This window comes from Schistocerca piceifrons, chromosome 1 (assembly GCF_021461385.2).
Source record: "Schistocerca piceifrons isolate TAMUIC-IGC-003096 chromosome 1, iqSchPice1.1, whole genome shotgun sequence".
NCBI classification, from domain to species: domain Eukaryota; kingdom Metazoa; phylum Arthropoda; class Insecta; order Orthoptera; family Acrididae; genus Schistocerca; species Schistocerca piceifrons.
The window spans coordinates 89,728,358-89,741,408 of NC_060138.1; the positions used below are offsets into that span (position 1 = coordinate 89,728,358).

Here is a 13,051-nt window from a genome sequence, read left to right on the forward strand (position 1 = left end):
TAGTTACTCCTCTGTATTTTACGGGAGCTGCTGTTTCCTGTGATGTGTCGCCAACAGTGTAATAGAACAGAAGCGTATCTCCTCACCTTTGTACGCGCAGTTCGTCACATTTATTGACGTTCAGGGTCAACTGCACTCCCTGCAGCAATCGTCACTTCACTACAGGCCTTCCTGCGTTTCGCTACAGCCTTATGGCGTTGCAGCCTTCATAATGACAACAGCCTCCAAACGTTATCCACTAGTTCGCTGACGCAGACTGTCAACTTTAGCTGCCCTGTAACACTCTCTTGGCGTACTCCCGAAATTACCTTCACATCTGCCGATTCTGCTGCTTTAAGAACGAGGTGTTGGGACTCATATGCAAAGTAGTCCAGCATTCAATCACAGATCTGATCCGAGAATCTGCATACTCGTATTTTGTTCTCTAAGCGACAGGGCGTAACTGTATGGAATGCCTTGAGGAATGCAAGGAACACGGCATTCACCTGGACGCCGAGTGTAAATCATAAGACGTTCTAATTCGTTTTTGCTGTAATTCTTATTGTATCTACCTCTAGTTAGTGTCAGGGGCGTGACATGCCTGATTCACTGTGTTTTGTGCTGCAGGTGCACAGCGACGATGATTCGAGGCGCTGCTTGGTGCGTCGCTGTACTGTGGATGGTCTCTCTTCACCTCGCAGGTAAGAGGCTGTTTTGACCTAAGCCCATTGCGGCTGCATGAGAAAACACTACTGCAGTGCTCCATATCGTCACAGTTTACATATTCTTTACATCCAAGTCCGTTGTCAAAGTAATTTGTTCATAGTTGACAAATGAAAAACGAACTTCGGTTAAACGTAAATTGTACGTTTATCGGTCGTGGGGGGAACATTTCCTCACTCAAGTGTCATTTTCGAGCGGGCTGGCTTTATTATTAGAAGGGATCTGTGTTCAATGTCCAGGCTGCCCATCCTGACGTTTGTTTGAGTTTCTGTAAACAAACGAAATGACAGAATTTCAGAGACTTTACTGGCCTCATACAGATATTATTTTATGGATGTAGACTGAAATGGTGAGTGAAAATCTGTACCAAGGTCGGGAATCGAACCTGGATCTCCGGCGTAGCAGGAAGTTGCGTCAGCCACTAAGCCAACGTGGCACAGCGGTTCACACAACTGCACAGATTATCGTGGCACGCCTCCCTCCTCATTCTAAATTCTCACTGCCGCCGCAGTTTACTTTAAATTCTCCCTTACACATGAGCAGTCTTACAGAGCGTGAGACAAAGTACCTCCACAGCTGTACCTTGGGATGTCTTTATTCTAGTACGCGACTAGTTTCGACAGCACATTACCTCCATCCTCAGTTCCCACCATTGCCAAAACAGTATTTGATATCTATGGCCCATTTACTGCGGGATCCTTATTGCTAGCACATGTGGGCTAGCTTTCATGAAGAGTTTATACTCGACTCCGTGTTGTCTCCAATGCCAATGACAACGCCGCCGAAACTAGTTGAGTGATAGAATAAAGACATTCCCAAGATACAGCTGTGGTTGTACTTTTTCTCTGATACATCATCAGCTGAAGTCTTTTGTCCATTCAGTAAGATTTACGTCCATTAACAGAATTACCGAGACCCTCCATGTTCTGGAATAGCTTCTCAGCATCGAACGTAAATGGAGCATCCAGCGCGAAACAAGTGCAGGTACTTATTTTTGTGTTAGCTGAAGAGCCAACACCGTGTTACGAGTGGAGGCCGAAATGCACGCGTTTTAGCTCACGCAGGCTGGCGTGAGGAGGGAAGAACTATACTGACGTGAGATCTGGAACATGAAAAGGAATGAGAATTCAGAAAGCGGGCATAATTAATTTGATACTTAACTTTAATCCATTAATGATGAACGTCGCTCTTGACGGTACATGATTCACAATATTATCTGTTCAGAATACATTCTTGAAGATAGTACTTATAGTAACTGAATATGGCACTTTGCTAGGTCGTAGCAAATGACGTAGCTGAAGGCTATGCTAAACTGTCGTCTCTGCAAATGAGAGCGTATGTAGACAGTGAACCATCGTTAGCAAAGTCGGCTGTACAACTGGGGCGAGTGCTAGGGAGTGTCTCTAGACTAGACCTGCTGTGTGGCGGCGCTCGGTCTGCAATCACTGATAGTGGCGACACGCGGGTCCGACGTATACTAACGGACCGCTGCCGATTTAAAGGCTACCACCTAGCAAGTGTGGTGTCTGCCGGTGACACCACACTTATACAAATGAACTGGATTTCAGACTGAATTCACCATTTACGTTCCATGCGGAAGTGCTATCCCAGAACATGGAGAGCCTCGGCAATTCTGTTCGTGTGTAAAGTGGAATTTACAGTAGTCGGGGGCGGCAGTGAGTATGTGTGTCGAGGAGGCAGGCATGCCAGGGTAATCCGTGCAGTCCTGTGAATGGCTTAGCAGCTAACGCTCAAGCCTCGTAAGCAGGAGACCTGGTTTCCTTTCCCGGCCTTGGCACAAATTTTCACTCCCCGCTTCAGTCCATATACAACATAAATGTTTCTGTGATTACTGGAGTAATCTCTTGGCCAATTTTATTACCTGTCTTTGCAGAACTTAAACAGTCATCCACCTCCTGTTATCTCGACGAGTCCTTAAAATCTTCTCTTGATATGTTAGAGGCGTGACACACGGCCTTCCTTCTTCAATTACTAATAACATCATCAGCCATTGTTTGTTGGACTTAAGACAACAGTTTCCCAGACTTTTCAGGAAGTATGGCTACCGGAAAGAAATATTCATAAATCCATTGCTTTGAGAAATTGTAGTCCGGATCGGGTATTACAGCACGCTGTGGAAACGTGTGTACACGAAATAACAGAGGTTCTGGATGTCGGCTGTTTTGTAAAATTACCGTCCACATGCCGGTGATACACTACGTTGCATGTTATAGTCTTAGGTGGAGATTTCAATTTACCAGATATAGACTGGGACACTCAGATGTTTAGGACGGGTGGTAGGGACAGAGCATCGAGTGACATTATACTGAGTGCACTATCCGAAAATTACCTCGAGCAATTAAATAGAGAACCGACTCGTGGAGATAACATCTTGGACCTACTGATAACAAACAGACCCGAACTTTTCGACTCTGTATGTACAGAACAGGGAATCAGTGATCATAAGGCCGTTGCAGCATCCCTGAATATGGAAGTTAATAGGAATATAAAAAAAGGGAGGAAGGTTTATCTGTTTAGCAAGAGTAATAGAAGGCAGATTTCAGACTACCTAACAGATCAAAACGAAAATTTCTGTTCCGACACTGACAATGTTGAGTGTTTATGGAAAAAGTTCAAGGCAATCGTAAAATGCGTTTTAGACAGGTACGTGCCGAGTAAAACTGTGAGGGACGGGAAAAACCCACCGTGGTACAACAACAAAGTTAGGAAACTACTGCGAAAGCAAAGAGAGCTCCACTCCAAGTTTAAACGCAGCCAAAACCTCTCAGACAAACAGAAGCTAAACGATGTCAAAGTTAGCGTAAGGAGGGCTATGCGTGAAGCGTTCATTGAATTCGAAAGTAAAATTCTATGTACCGACTTGACAGAAAATCCTAGGAAGTTCTGGTCTTACGTTAAATCAGTAAGTGGCTCGAAACAGCATATCCAGACACTACGGGATGATGAAGGCATTGAAACAGAGGATGACACGCGTAAAGCTGAAATACTAAACACCTTTTTCCAAAGCTGTTTCACAGAGGAAGACCGCACTGCAGTTCCTTCTCTAAATCCTCGCACAAACGAAAAAATGGCTGACATCGAAATAAGTGTCCAAGGAATAGAAAAGCAACTGGAATCACTCAATAGAGGAAAGTCCACTGGACCTGACGGGATACCAATTCGATTCTACACAGAGTACGCGAAAGAACTTGCCCCCCTTCTAACAGCCGTGTACCGCAAGTCTCTAGAGGAACGGAGGGTTCCAAATGATTGGAAAAGAGCACAGATAGTCCCAGTCTTCAAGAAGGGTCGTCGAGCAGATGCGCAAAACTATAGACCTATATCTCTTACGTCGATCTCTTGTAGAATTTTAGAACATGTTTTTTGCTCGCGTATCATGTCATTTCTGGAAACCCAGAATCTACTATGTAGGAATCAACATGGATTCCGGAAACAGCGATCGTGTGAGACCCAACTCGCCTTATTTGTTCATGAGACCCAGAAAATATTAGATACAGGCTCCCAGGTAGATGCTATTTTTCTTGACTTCCGGAAGGCGTTCGATACAGTTCCACACTGTCGCCTGATAAACAAAGTAAGAGCCTACGGAATATCAGACCAGCTGTGTGGCTGGATTGAAGAGTTTTTAGCAAACAGAACACAGCATGTTGTTATCAATGGAGAGACGTCTACAGACGTTAAAGTAACCTCTGGCGTGCCACAGGGGAGTGTTATGGGACCATTGCTTTTCACAATATATATAAATGACTTAGTAGATAGTGTCGGAAGTTCCATGCGGCTTTTCGCGGATGATGCTGTAGTATACAGAGAGGTTGCTGCATTAGAAAATTGTAGCGAAATACAGGAAGATCTGCAGCGGATAGGCACTTGGTGCAGGGAGTGGCAACTGACCCTTAACATAGACAAATGTAATGTATTGCGAATACATAGAAAGAAGGATCCTTTATTGTATGATTATATGATAGCGGAACAAACACTGGTAGCAGTTACTTCTGTAAAATATCTGGGAGTATGCGTACGGAACGATTTGAAGTGGAATGATCATATAAAATTAATTGTTGGTAAGGCGGGTACCAGGTTGAGATTCATTGGGAGAGTGCTTAGAAAATGTAGTCCATCAACAAAGGAGGTGGCTTACAAAACACTCGTTCGACCTATACTTGAGTATTGCTCATCAGTGTGGGATCCGTACCAGGTCGGGTTGACGGAGGAGATAGAAAAGATCCAAAGAAGAGCGGCGCGTTTCGTCACCGGGTTATTTGGTAACCGTGATAGCGTTACGGAGATGTTTAATAAACTCAAGTGGCAGACTCTGCAAGAGAGGCGCTCTGCATCGCGGTGTAGCTTGCTGTCCAGGTTTCGAGAGGGTGCGTTTCTGGATGAGGTATCGAATATATTGCTTCCCCCTACTTATACCTCCCGAGGAGATCACGAATGTAAAATTAGAGAGATTAGAGCGCGCACGGAGGCTTTCAGACAGTCGTTCTTCCCGCGAACCATACGTGACTGGAACAGGAAAGGGAGGTAATGACAGTGGCACGTAAAGTGCCCTCCGCCACACACCGTTGGGTGGCTTGCGGAGTATCAATGTAGATGTAGATGTAGATGCATAAGAGCAGAATTTAGATGACGTCAGACACTAATAACTGGATTACACCTAATTCTCTCACCGGCCCTAAGTGCAGCTATTCGAGACAATCCCGAGGCATTACAATTTTTCTGATAAAGCTGTAAGAGACTAGCCAAAAAAATCATCTATAATTCATTTGCTATTCTTGCAAACAACTCTTGCCCATTTTGCGTTCTTTGAGGAGGGGGATGAGATTTTCATTTGTTATTAGAGATAAAGCTGATACTCCCCTGAACGATATGAAAACAAAATACGATGATTTTGTTTCTTCATGTCTAACAACCGTTACCTGACACCGTACCCTCCGTTCCATTTCCATAACAAGGAGAAAAAAGGAATTAGCATTCAAAGCGCAATAAGATACGAAACTGTTGATTTGTAAAGTAGATAGAATGTTTTGATCATATAAATAATGAGCGAAGCACAAACAACTACCACATACTTGCATTCCCATCCGGCAGGCATTTTAGTTATTCTTTACGTGACCTTTACGTACTTCATCTGGTGTCGCTATCGCTAAGTCGACATCTACATCTATACTCCGGGAGCCAATTTACGGGATGCGGCGTCAACTTGATTTTAAGTCTTTTTGTGGACGCGTGAATCTGGAGGATGTAGGCAGGATGTAATTTGTAATTGTTTTGCAGGGGACAAGTAGAGATCTTGGAAGCAAGTACCTAGTTTGTACTGCGGCTCCATGAATAAGATTCTGTGTTCCGAGAAGTCACAATGGTAGAAAGCTGTCTCCTCGTAGATTACAATCTTCCATGCAGTTGCATAAACGTTTCAATGTTCGTACGTAAACATTTTATTGTGGGATGATGCACCCTGAGATTTTCCGCACCTACCTTTGTGACATAAAATATATAACACGAGTCAGATTAAATTTTCTGAAAGGCAGTGCCACTAGATAGATGACTAAACGACTTTCACTATCGTTATTTGCCAGTCTGAAACTTCCCAGTATGTGAAAAGTATTGACGGGGGCGTGGCTTGTAACCAGACTGACGCGCTGTCCACATTCCTCAGCAAGCACTGAATTATTCAACGTCAGCGCGGGGCGGATCATTCAATCAGTTCTCGTACCGCAAGCGCCGTCCGTATGCAAGCAGCTGTCCGCTGAGCTAAGTTCCGCGTTACCTCAGCCAGACAGCCTTGGAATCACCATAATCCTCCACATCCACATCATTAGTCGTCAGTGCCGCATCTCTGTCCCTTGTCGTCGCTGGCCGATCTTCCGCATTGCACCACATTAAATCTACCGGCCGATCACGAATCACGAGTAACTTGATTTCAGTACACGCTATTCAATCTCGGGATCAATTTAAACCACTTATGTGCATCTGCATTATTCATGGCCACTTGACACGAGAGTTATTAGTTCCTCTTCTGCGGTGTATAATATACACAGTACTACAGAAAATCTGTGCTCGGAAGCTATTGAGACGTTTACTGAACGCTGACCAAGCATATTGAGATTATTATTACTGCTTTGTAAGAAGCACTATTAGATTAAAATGGTAATTTGTACGACAGAAAAATCTCTACTTTCTGTTTCTTTACAGGCATACAGTGTGACCAACATGTAAATTCAGACTCCGTGTACATGCAACTTCTCTGTAACGTCAACGAAAAGAAAAAGAAGGGTGTAGGACTCATAAAAACTTTGAGGAAATCATGATCAGTTCTGCAGTAAACGAGCAGAAATATCCTTAACGCAGCTCGGTTACCGTTACAGAAAATGCCGAGTGCCGTTCGTTGTCAGTCAGAAGACTGTTCGATTGTATTGAGTCTTAGACCATTCCCCAAGGATGCAGCTGATACTAAAACAAACAGATGGACTCTGTTTGAAAGAGATCAGCGTTACTAATACACGCCGGCAGTAGACAATCCAGGGTAAGGGCACCATAGTGATACACACGGTTAACTGTATGCCCCCGCTGTGGGTGTGAAATAGTGGATGAAAGTTTTTAAGTAATTACTTAAGTACTATTAAAGCATTTTAAAGCTACATCTATGAAAATTGGTATTAGACTTTTGAGTTATAAATTTAAAAAAAATACATTTATCAGTGGTTTTGGAAATCAACCCCTAATGAGATGAAATAGAGGATGAAATGTTTTATGAAAATATTTTATTATGAAAGCATTTATAAGCCTACACCTATTAAAATATATATTTGGCTTCTCGGTTGCAAATAAAAAATTGCATGTTTCAATGTTTTTAGACATTCAGCCCCTAAGTGGAGTGAAAGAGGGCCTGACTGATTCACTGGCTCATCCTCACTCTGGCCAAACCGCTAAGGATAGAATCTTGAGATTTGGAAAGCTTGTTGATCTTATACTGTAAGCTTCGTTTACTAAGGGATTGTTTGAAATTTCACCACTGAGGGATTGAAATACTGGATGAACGGCTTTTTTTTTTTTTTTGAAAATGTCACTATTAAGGCAATTTTGAAGACAGAAATGCGAAAATTGTAATTGGTTTCTTCGTAAGAAATAAAAAAATGTATGCTTCAACATATTTGGAAATTCAGCCTCGAAGGGGATGAAATACGGGATGAAAATTTTTATGAAAATATGTCGTTATTTTAAAATATTTTTAAATGTATAGCTATGAAAACTGGTATTGGTCTTTTAAAGAAATATGTGTTTGGGGTGGGAGTTTCCATGGAAATATCACCACAAAAACTCAAAACGCACGATTAACAAAGACCTCGGACTCTAGCTGCCAGAATTGCTTTTTGGTCAGAAGTGCATTCGGAAAAGACCATGCTTCTACGGTCTTAATTAGCGTGAAGAGTTTAGACAAACATTGCAGTTTATGAACAACATAGGAATTCGATTAAAGAAAAACAAAAAAAGTGATCTGTACATATCGCATAGCCTACGCGAACGAAGCGGGTGTAGTAGTTAAATATAATCGGTCGTTCAAAGATTTGATTAAATGTGCGTAGGGGCTTCGGAAAGTAAGTTACTCATGTCGTCCCACGCTAAGACCATTGCGCAGCATGAGTGCCGCATTATCAGGAGAGAGTACGTGTTCCGGGATTCCCTGCAGACACGTTTCTGCTGCGGTACGGATAACAGGTGCACAACAGTGAGCAAGGGACATGGAATGCAACTGCAATGGTATTCCAAAGTTGAAGTACGCGGTACGGTATCGTTGTTTTGTGCAAAACGTCTAAATTACAGATTCACCGTGAAATTCTGGCTGTATATGGACCAAATACAATGACGCCTCGAGCCTTGGTGAAATGGTGCCAACAATTTGACGAATGCGGCACAGAAGTGGATGATGCTGATCGGGAAGGGAGGCCACCGACATCGACCACGGACGGCAATGTCCAGGCAGTCGAGGAACATCATCTGGAGGAGAGGCACATGAGAGAGAGAGGGGGGGAGGGTATTTTCCAACAATGAGGACGTTCCCACAACGGTTCTCGAATGACTCCGTGACCACGGAGCGAATTTCTCTCGTTGAGGAAGTGAACGACTGATAGAAAATCCCGACCTTAGTTTACAGAGGTTTGGTAACTGTATTGAGAGATATTGTCGAGTATCTCGGTCACTTTGAAGTGTAGCGCAGCATTCAGTAAAAGCTACTTTGCCTGTCGTGATAATGTGCACTTTAAAACTTCGTGGTAGATTAAAAATGGGTGCGGACCGAAACTCGAACTGGGAGCTTTGGCTCTCGCGTGCAAGTGCTCTGCCAACCGAGCTACCAAAGCACGGCTCACGAGCGCTCCTCATAGCTTTATATCCGCCAATACTTCTTTTCCTACCTTTCAGGCTTCACAGAAGCGCACACTGCACTGCAGAGTGAAAATTTGATTCTGGAAACAACCCCCACGCTGTGGCTAAGCCATGTCTCCTCCAGAAGTGAAAAGGTTGCAAGTTTCGCAGGAGAACTTCTGTAAAGTCTGGAAGGTAGGAGATGAGGTACTGGTGGGAGTAAAGTTATAAGGACGGATCCTGTGTCTTGCATTTGTAGCTCAGCTGGTATGCTGTGCAGTTGGTACAGAGGGTAGCGTTTCTGAGTCTCGGTCCGGCATAACGTTTTAATCTTCCAGGAGGTTTAAAAAGAAACAGTAGCGTACCAGCTTGATAACTTATTCCAGTAAATGGTTCGCTGGTTCAGGTCTCGCCCGAGTCAGTTTTTTTCTCGTTCAACTTAAATAAATAATAATAAAAAAAGTTGGTGGAGCACTTTCTTCCGGAACACAAAGGTCCCGAGCTCGAGTCTCTGTCCGGCACACAGTTTTATTCTGCCAGGAAGTTTCATATCAGCGAACACTCCACTGTATAGTTAAAATTTCATTCTGGACTGTGTATCTTACTTGTACTTATTGTAAATCAATGCCACTTGTCAAAATTCGGTATCTGATGTAGCTGGTAAGCACTGCAGTCAAACCGTTGTGATATCGGATTGGATAGGATTGAAATGCAACGACGGGAAACGCTCATACCGACTAAGATATCACATACGAATCACGATCCGCCCTTACATCATCAAATCTGCCAGTAACTCTCTCCTGCTTCCGGTCCTTCATACAGTATCTTGCATACTTTCCTGGTTTCGAGTTCTGGTCTGGCATACAGTTTTAATCCACCAGAAAGTTTCACTTCGGCGCACACTCCGCTGCAGAGTGAAAAGTCATTCCGGAAACAATCTCGTAGGCCATGGCTAAGGTACACCACCTGGATAAAGAAGTGAAGCACCCAGCAGACATTGTAGAATCTCTGTGTAATTTCGGACGTATACACGTACCCACCCAATGACTAGAACTACGAATCTATGTCACAAGTTAGAACGGCCACTAGAGCCCATATGTGTTTGTCGTGTTTATTTCTGTTAAAACGTCTGGGAGGGTACATAAGGGGCGTGAAGAGCGTCAGACGTTGAGTGAGCACCGTGAAGTCACGGTGATGCCACGTACATGTGTGAAAAAGCGGTATCAGCATTTGACAGAGATTTAAAGCTACCTCACTGTGGATCTCCATTTTTCCTGTTGGTCGAATCCTCTAATGTCCATAGTTGTGGGGCACTGGGAGGTGTCAGAGGCCCTGTAGTGGACTGCATGAGAACGTATGGGCTAGCATGGTTGACCATACCTCACCACCACAGGGGACGATCGCCATATTGTGCACCAAGCATAACCCCTTCACACCTGTTCCTGTCATATGAGGATAAGTAATAAAGTCCCTGCAGCGTTCTGTGTCACCCCGCGTCAGTGGTCGGAGATTAGCAGCAGCCGGACTAAGGAATTAGCGTTCCATTGGTAGGCTGGTGTTAACACTACTGGTGATCAACTGCTGATGAATGGCGTTGCATTGTCTTTAGCGATGAATTACGGTTCTGCTCTGCCCCAGATGGCCATCATCAGCAACTGTGGAGCGGCCTGGCGAGAAGTCCGATTCTTGGAATGATTTGGAGAGCCAAGTTGTGAAGAGTCACTGGGTATACTGGGTAGATCATGGCTGGTAGTTACTGAGGAAACTGACAGCGCTATGTGTATCCTGTGTCCTCATGCGTTACATCTCATGCGATAATATCGTTGTGCCTTTTGTTTCAGCAGGACAATGCTCGTTCACATATGGCGAGTGTATCTATGATTTGGCTGCGTTTAGTTGCGGTACTCCCGTGAATGATCGCATGGTGTTGATAGCCAGGAGTCCCCACCTATGGAAGTTCGGCTGCCGAGCTGTAAGTCTTTTCAGTTGACGTTACATTGGGCGACCTGCATGTCGATGACGATGAGATGATGGTGAGGACAAACAACACCCAGTCCCTGAGGAGACAAAATCTCCGACTCAGGGAACAAACCCGGGCCCACTGCATGGCAGTCACACGCACTAACCACTTATCTAAGGGAGCATACACCCCCGTGGTTATCAAGATACCCAGAATTGTCCCCTGACAGATCATGTACGGGACCGTTTCGGATGTCAACTCAGTCACAGTGGTATTGTATTGTATGTGTGTTGTATGTTAACCGGGGACCTAGAAACGACGGAGAGGCTCCGTCCCCGCCGCAGCCACAGTGGTCTACAACCCCACGACGACTACCGCAGTCCACTTCACCCCTCCGCCGCCCCACACCGAACCCAGGTTATTGTGCGGTTCGGCCCCCGGTGGACCCCCCAGGGAACGTCTCACACCAGACGAGTGTAACCCCTATGTTTGTCTGGTAGAGTAATGGTGGTGTACGCGTACGTGGAGAACTAGTTTGCGCAGCAATCGCCGACATAGTGTAACTGAGGCGGAATAAGGGGAACCAGCCTGCATTCGCCGAGGCAGATGGAAAACCGCCTAAAAACCATCCACAGACTGGCCAGTTCACCGGACCTCGACACAAATCCGCCGGGCGGATTCGTGCCGGGGACCAGGCGCTCCTTCCCGCCCGGAAAGCCGTGCGTTAGACCGCACGGCCAACCGGGCTGGCTCAGTCACAGTGGTAGTGTGTACGATATCAAGTACCAGTTACAACAGTAGTGGGTCAGCATGCCTCAGGAGCGGGTACAATGACTTCATGAAACCCTTCCCAAGTGAATCAGTGCAAGCATTGAGGTCAGATGGAGTGCAAGATTAATGGTCTCATACTGTCAAGTTCTTAATAAATTTGAATCGGTTGGAATAACATCATCTACCCTCCATTCCGTGAAGTTCATTGTGTTTACCCATCTTTTTTGTTTTCTTTCATTTTTTACCACGCTATGTATTTCTGCCTAGCATGGTCTCATACTGTCAAGTTCTTTATAAATTTGAATCGGTTGGAATAACATCATCTACCCTCCATTCCGTGAAGTTCATTGTGTTTCCCCATCTTTTTTGTTTTCTTTCATTTTTTGCCACGCTATGTGTTTCTGCCCAGAAGCCTTTCTTGCAGGTGTGCTAGTCTACCAAGATGTGCAGGAGACCTTCCGTGAAGGTTGGAAGGTAGCACATAAGGTACTGGCAGTAGAGAAGCTGTGACGACGAATCGTTAGTCGTGCTTGGATAGTTCAGTTGGTAAGACCGTTGTCAGCGAAAGGCAAGGTTCCAGCTTAGAGTACTGGCATGGTACTCAGTTTCAATCCGCCGGGAAGTTTCAAAACAGCACGCACTCCGCTGCAGAGTCAAAGATTCACTCTAGAAAGCCATCGATCATTTGTGAAACTGGACTAATTCGTTTAAGAAACGAACCAATGTCCTCCCTGACAGGCTACAGCTTTAATAACCGTGATACAACGCTTGATAAACGGCGTATCGGCGAAGAGCGATGGGACATAAATTCTAAAACGAAAGAAAAAGAAAATGAAACATGCGTGCCGTGAATTGGTGCACAGGGGGCGGAACCGAGGCGATTGCTCCGTGGGCCGCGGCGGCCGTTACAGGCTGTGATCTGAATATGTAGCAGCCGGCCCGCGCATAAATATGCGCGCGGCGCCTTATTGAGACATTACTCTATTCTCGTGCCGCGTATAAATTAATGAAAGCCCCATCCATTAGGGCGCAGGGCGAGGGGCGGCGCCGCCTTGTCCGGCGTCCCGAATGGCTGGCTGGGTGCGGGCCTCTGCCGCGCCGTGGAATCCCGTGGCAGGTTGTTAGGACCGGGACGGGGCGTTTGTTATGGGCTCCACGCGGGCCTGTCTAGACACGGCAGACACGTCCCGTAACCGTCAGGCATCAGCTGCTCGAAAAGCTGTACGTCTTCAC

General features: G+C 45.2%; 1 long non-coding RNA gene across 1 annotated transcript in view; it reads left to right on the forward strand.

Annotated features, from left to right (window-relative positions):
- Nucleotides 1-602: 602 nt before the first annotated feature.
- Nucleotides 603-13,051, forward strand: part of LOC124790157 — a 110,477-nt gene continuing 98,028 nt past the window's right edge. Inside the window, exon 1 of the long non-coding RNA XR_007016236.1 lies at nucleotides 603-680. This is a non-coding gene — a long non-coding RNA (uncharacterized LOC124790157). The remainder of the gene's footprint in view (nucleotides 681-13,051) is intronic.